This window comes from Parus major, chromosome 12 (genome assembly GCF_001522545.3).
Source record: "Parus major isolate Abel chromosome 12, Parus_major1.1, whole genome shotgun sequence".
Classification (NCBI taxonomy): Eukaryota; Metazoa; Chordata; class Aves; order Passeriformes; family Paridae; genus Parus; species Parus major.
Genome location: NC_031781.1, coordinates 19,650,509 through 19,656,964, shown reverse-complemented (window position 1 = coordinate 19,656,964; position 6,456 = coordinate 19,650,509). Strand labels below are relative to the sequence as shown.

At 48.9% G+C, this 6,456-nt stretch overlaps 1 protein-coding gene and 1 long non-coding RNA gene across 2 annotated transcripts in view; one reads left to right on the top strand and one right to left on the bottom strand.

Moving 5' to 3' along the window:
* The window catches only part of LOC117245041, a 4,958-nt gene extending 1,079 nt beyond the window's left edge, over window positions 1–3,879 (top strand). The window contains exons 2-3 of the long non-coding RNA XR_004499183.1: window positions 456–574; window positions 2,574–3,879. This is a non-coding gene — a long non-coding RNA (uncharacterized LOC117245041). The remainder of the gene's footprint in view (window positions 1–455; window positions 575–2,573) is intronic.
* GRM7 (glutamate metabotropic receptor 7) overlaps window positions 1–6,456 on the bottom strand; it is a gene marked incomplete at its 5' end in the record, with an annotated part of 192,648 nt that overhangs the window by 32,066 nt on the left and 154,126 nt on the right. The gene's annotated exons all lie outside the window — the stretch shown is intronic.

Genomic DNA, 6,456 nt, shown 5'->3' with positions numbered 1-6,456 from the left:
CCAGACCCAAACACAGCCAGGGCTCTGCTCTGCACCAACGGGGACAGCTGAGCTCCCTTCCTTATCTTCAGTCCTTATCAGATTTCATCTTCCAGTCAATAAATCCTGCTGAAACAACATTGATCCTCAACTTCTGGAGAATCAAATCACTTGACTTCCTTGGTCCTCCAATTAAGGCACCAGAATAAATCTGAACTGCTCCCTAATACCAGTTTTCACAAGACTTTCTTCACCTCTAATCACATTTAAGCACCTTGGCCAAACCAATTGATTTCCCCTGCTTTTCCTTCCCACCACGGAAGAGAGGCTGAGCTTTCCTTGCACCCCTGGAAGAGAATTCAGCTCACTGCTGAATTACTGCTGGAAGCTCGGCTGTTAAGCAGGATCTGTTCCACTACTAAAAAGAGCTATCTTGTCTCCAAATGATATTCAATTATCTCCATTAAACATTGCAGGCTGCTCTGATGCTGGAGATGTAAATCAGAGGGAACAAGAGGAAGATGAGAGCATATTGTTCATCACATGTTTTGTCCTCCTACTCCCTCTGCGCTCTCTGAAATAATCGTCTCTAGAGGTAAGGCCAGCGCGGATCTTGTGAACACTCCAGTTATTCCATTTACAGTACACACACAATTTCTCACTGCTGAAACCATCAGACTCCTGGGCAGGGCTGAACCTCAGCTTTCCCTGCAGTGGCAGAGGCAGTGAAGGGCTGAATGGATGGTGTTTAATGAGCAATTAACAGTGCAGGAAATACAAACACGCCCCAAAATCACTTTTGACTTGCTGGGTTGGGACATAAATTTTTCCTTTGGTCTACAAGAATTCATTGTTGTTTCTCTTTAACCTTCTGCTAAGCTTATGCCTCCAAGACAAAACATGAGGCAATTTCTGTGATGAGCATGATGGTTTCTACTTTTATTATTGTTACGTGCCCGCTTAAACCACTTAAAACAACAAACAAATCCTTCAAGTCAATACTTTTGCGTCCATCTCTTATATAGAGATGCACTGGGTGAAACTTTTTGCTTTGCATTGGGTTGGCCTTGCTAGACTGGAAATGGCCTTTGCAGAGCAGCTGATGTTTGGTGTCACATCTCTCCCACAGATTTCTCTCCAGGACCCACAGAGCCCTGGCTCTGCTCTGTGGAGAGGAGATTACCAGTGCCTGCAGCTTGGGAATTTTTACTGATTTTGGAGGCAAATTCTGGCTGAAGGAGGGTGGGTTTAGGTTGGATATTAGGAAGAATCACGAAATCCCATCATCAATCCAGCAGCCCCAGCAGTTCACAACATCACCTCCTGAAATGCCACATTCACACTTGTTCTGAACACTGCCAAGGATGGCTTCCCCACTCCTGCAGAAATTCATTACCACAAATCGAAATTGCACAGAAATGCAAACAACCCGAGCCTCCCCTGTCTGGGGGGAGTTATTTTGTGATTGATTCCTTTTTAACTCGCTCTGAAGAGCTGTTCCATAACTCTGCAGCCACCCCTCGTTCCTGTGCGTGGCTGCCCCGAGCCCAGCAGGACTCGGGGTTAATCCCAAGACAGGGTTTTGCAAGGCTGAGATTCCCCTGGGAATCGGGAATTCAGCAAACTGGAAAAGCCCCCCCAGCCACACCCAGCAGCGTGGCATGCTCGATGCAAGAGCTCTGCTGGGGAAATTATGTTGTCAGCCCAAGTGAATTTGACATTCAGAGATATCACAACGCAAGCAAAGAGAAAAAGTTTCATCAACACACGGTAATTACTGCCCTGGACTCCACGGAGCCGCAATTATTTCCCAGTGAGGGGCTGTCATTTCGTGCTGCAGATAAAAACTGTTGATAGGGCTGCCAGGGGCCCGTGCAGAGATGGCTTTTCAGATGTAAAACCCTCCTGGCAATTCTACATTTTCCAAAAAAAAATATGAGGAACAAAAAAGAGTACATGTCAACACTATGCATTAAACACCTACACGTTTTTCCCTTTAAAAATTGTGTTGCTTTTTAGCCAGAGGCAGTTAAGTATGCACCAGAAATTCCGGGGAGAAAGAGACCTTCCTTCCCCACTGGTCCTTTTTGGAGCTGCTGTGTGTGCACAGGACAGGGGCAGCTCTGGCCTGCCCAGGCCTGGGGATGCTGAGAGCCCCAGGGCTCCCAGGTGGAAAAGCACCACAAATATTCCAAATCTGCTCCTCCAGTCAAACAGACACACCCAGACCTGGGGCCCGTGGTGAGCTCTCCAAACGGAGACAGAGCAGCCTGGGGATGCAGCTGCAGCAGTGCCATGGAGCCAGGCTCAGGCTGCATTTTGGGAAAGGTTCTTCCCCCAGAGGTGCTGGCACTGCCCAGGCTCCCCAGGGAATGGGAACATTCCCGAGGCTGCCAGAGCTCCAGGAGCCTTTGGAAACCCTCCAGGGATGCCCAGGGTGGGATTTGAGGGGTCTGGGCAGGGCTGGGTGATCCTGCTGGGTCCCTTCCCACTCAGGATATTCTGTGATTTTCACCTCTGTAATGCCCTCTCTTTCTGGGTTCCAGTTATTTTCCCATGTTCCAAGTAACTCTTTTTTCCTGTCTCCTCAGCAGAGCTGGGAATGGAGAAGGCTGGAATTATCACAGCAAAGAGACCCTCAGTGCCAGCCATCAGAGGCTTCTCAGGGTCCCTGGGGCACACAGCAGCACGCTGGGGACAGGGATGGAGTCACTGGTGCTGAACCCGTGTTCACAGCACACAGGGGTGGTCCCACAGCAAGGAGAGCTGCTCCAGTCTGTGAGAGCTGCAGCCAGTGCATTAATTGATGGTTAATTACCTGCAGCCCTGGCCTGTCCCTGTGCTGTGCCTGCTCTGCTGGTGGCACTGCTGGCTGGGGAGCCCCCCCTCCCCAGGGAATCATCTGGAACACGATTGTGGCCTTGGGCTCTGCCTGCTCAGTGTTTGCAATTAGATTTTACTACAAAAGTACATATTAACATTAAAGGAGCATTACAATGCAGCAAATGTGATAAACCAGAGCAACTACATGTACCTTCTGCTTCTGTTCTTTCAAGAATCATAATCACCGTTAATTTATGGTCTTCTGAGGAGGATCTAATTACTCCAATCAGCCCTTCTTTCACTCAGAGAGTGTTCCCTGCCTTGACATACCTGCCTGGCAGAGACACCACACAGAGCTGTGTTTTCAGGGCTGCTGCAGCCTCCCATCCCCTGCCTGAACCCGGGCAGGAGGGAAATCCTCCAGGCAGGACCAAGCAGAGGGAGGAATCCCTTTTCCAGGAAAGCCCTGCCTTGGGAATACAGCACTCTGGCTAATCTGTTCATCACCAAAATGCCTTTGTGTTTTCAGTCACCACCTTGAAGAGCAGAGGCTCCTTCCCAGGCTGTCCCTGTCCTGCCAGACCCCCAGTTCTCTGCTGTGCTGCACCCGAGTGTGGCACTCACACAAATGTGCCACCACTTCCTTGCTGGTTTTCTTCCTGTTTCCCAGCCTTGGTGGCAGAGCTCGTGGTGACCCCCTGAGGGATGCAGAGAGCACCAGGGACCAGCCCAGCCAGGAATATCCCACATTTCCCAGGATCTCCTCTCCTCCGGGGGCTCCGAGCCATCACCCAGCTCCAGCCAGGGCTGCTGGGTCTGGGGGGTCTGCTCAGGGAACAAAGCCCCCCGAGCACCAGGGGCAGGAAAACAGCTCCAGAGCCTGGGATTCCTGCAGCACTTCAACCACACAGCTGCAAATCCTGAGCTCCTGCTTTGGGTTAAAGCAGGGCAGCACTGAGACCTGGAAAACCCTTAAATCTGGCTGGGTTTCACTGGTCACTGCCCCCTTCCCACTGGGGAGGCCAAATGAATGCAGGAGGAAATAAAGGAAATCTTGCTGAGAACTTTACCCAGAAGTTGTGCTCAAAATTTTTGTTTAGTTCTACAGAAATTAGAATTGAAACTCTATAGACACTCAAAGGTTCTCCCAAGGGTTTTTATACACTTTTCAGCAGTGGTGTCATGTAACTTGATAAGAACCTAGGCCAGGATCAAAATTCCACTGATTATGTCACTTCTAGATTTCAAAGAACACCGAATTTCTCCTCAGTTAAAATGCAGAACTCCAGTGCTCCACAAAAGTGGATTTTCTTGGATTCCCTTTGAGGGTGCTTTGAGCATCTCCAGACCTCGTGGCTCCAGCCTGGAGGGTCTGAACTACAGTGAGGCTTGACTCAGGACAATCTAATGCCAGATCCTTCAATTCCAGGCTGTTCTCAGATTTAAATTTAAGAACTTCAGCACCTGAACATGCAGATAATGAGGTGATGGGTGAAGTGAAAGTGCATCAATGAGAAATTCCTGTTATGAATGTTCCTTTAAACAAAAGCTGCAGTCCACACTGTCCTGTGTGAGCCCAATCCATGGCAGACTCAGTCACATTCCCTGGGAGCCTCAAAGCCTGGTTTTCTCCACAATCCAACAGTGTAAAACTCCAACAAATGTTGCATTAAATTCTTCATAACTCCCAAATTCACATATTTAGAGTTGCTATAGCAACTGTCAGCCCAAGCCTTCCCAAGGGAGAAAATAAAAGTGTGTCCTACCTGGCTAATTGGTATTTGTGTTACAGAGAATTGAAGGGTAACTTAGTTCCACCAAAAAATAGAACAGAGACTGAAGTGCTCCTATGCTAATGTGACATTATTTAATCTGAACAAGGACCCATTTTGCATGTGCCTTCAAATTATAGTATTTATGGAACACTCAACACAATAAGTAAAAGTGTTGCTGCCAAATATGCCTGACTTGCCCTGCTTATTGATTTGAATAAAAGGGGCATTGAAAAAAAACCAGACTAACATGAAGGAAGGTGGGTGAGCTGATGGGATCAGGGACTTCAAATTTCATTACAAAACCTACAGAATTCCCCCCAAACCCCAACAGTTTACTACTGAAAGCTCATGCAGAAATAAGTTGATGGAAGGTGACAGCTCTTTTCCCTATTTCAACTTTTCCCTATTTCTCATCATTGAGGGAAGAATAAAGCTCCCAGGCAGGAGAACCAGACTGACTGAACAACAGTCACCCCTCACTCAGAGGCACAACTGGAATATTTAACTTGGAAAAAGCCCTGAAGATCATTCAAGAGAAGAATCCCACTGGCAGGATATACTCAGGAGCACACTGACAGTTCTCACTGGCTTGTAAACACATCCAGCAATTAATCTTAGCACTATTACTAAATAAAAGCAATCCGAGCTCTGAGGCAGCAGAACCTCCATGAGAAGATAACAATGGTGGGTCTCTCTCTATCAGCCCAATGGCATTGCTGAGAAAATGAGATTTAGGGGAATATTCAGCTGCTCTGGGCACCCTGTGCCAGGGCCTCCCCACCCTCACAGGCTGGAATTCCTTCCACAGATCCAGTCTAAATCTCCCCTCCTCAGCCAAAAGCCATTTCCTCTGAAGTGCACACTAAAGGAAGGATTTTTCTGAGCAGAGGCAGCACAGTTCCTGTCCCCAGAGCTGTCCTGCTCCTCCAGGCTTGCCCTCACCTGCAGGATTCATGCTGGATCTGGGAACTCGAGCTGCAGTGGCAGGTGAGGAGCAGAGCCACGGGAACTCCAGGAGTGGGAACACCCAGCACATCCCACATCCACAGGATCCCCGTCCTGCATTACCAAACAAAGCCCAGGAACCACAACTGGCCCACAAATCACAGCCAAACACGTGGGCTCTCCGTTCTTCGTGGTGCACAGGGACAGGTCAAGCTGTAAAAAGGTCTGGAATCTGCTTTTACCTCAGCCACACGCCTCATGCTTCATCTCCATCCTGGGCAAACTCGCTTTTCTGGCCTCCCTCCCACCACCCCCCTCCCTCCACCTGCTGCAGCAGCTCCTGCTTTAATTATTCACCTTTTATGAATTACCTGCAGCACACTGCTCGGGTTTTTGTTGTTGGTGGTGGTGTTATTCTCTACCCTGAACAAGGCAGGTGTTTTCAATATGCCTTCTACTGAACAACATTATGCTTGTATTTATCGATAAAATAAGATAAATCCATACAGCGAAACCCAGAGTGTTATATATAACCCCATTCCTCAGTTTAAAAGATGGTGCTGCATGAGATTTTTCAGCAGGTGCAATTTCCATTTCAGCACAGACGTGCGTGGCTAAGCTAAGGCACAATATTTTCCAGAGGAAATATCTGACAGGAAATCAGTAGCAAGCACCAAAAAGCACAATCCCTGCACCCCCACCCAAAAGGAGTGCCAGAAAAGGAGGAAAAAGCAGCAAAGCTGCTGCAGTGCAGCTCCTGTGCAGGGCAGGAGGGGGAAAGCCCAGGAGCAGGGCCAGCACCGAGCACTGCTCCCTCAGCCCAGGAGCTGCACAGCCCTGCAGGGACACGGAGATGGGACAGGGACATGGGGACAGGGACAGGGACATGGGGACAGGGACATGGGGATGGGACAGGGACATGGGGACAGGGACA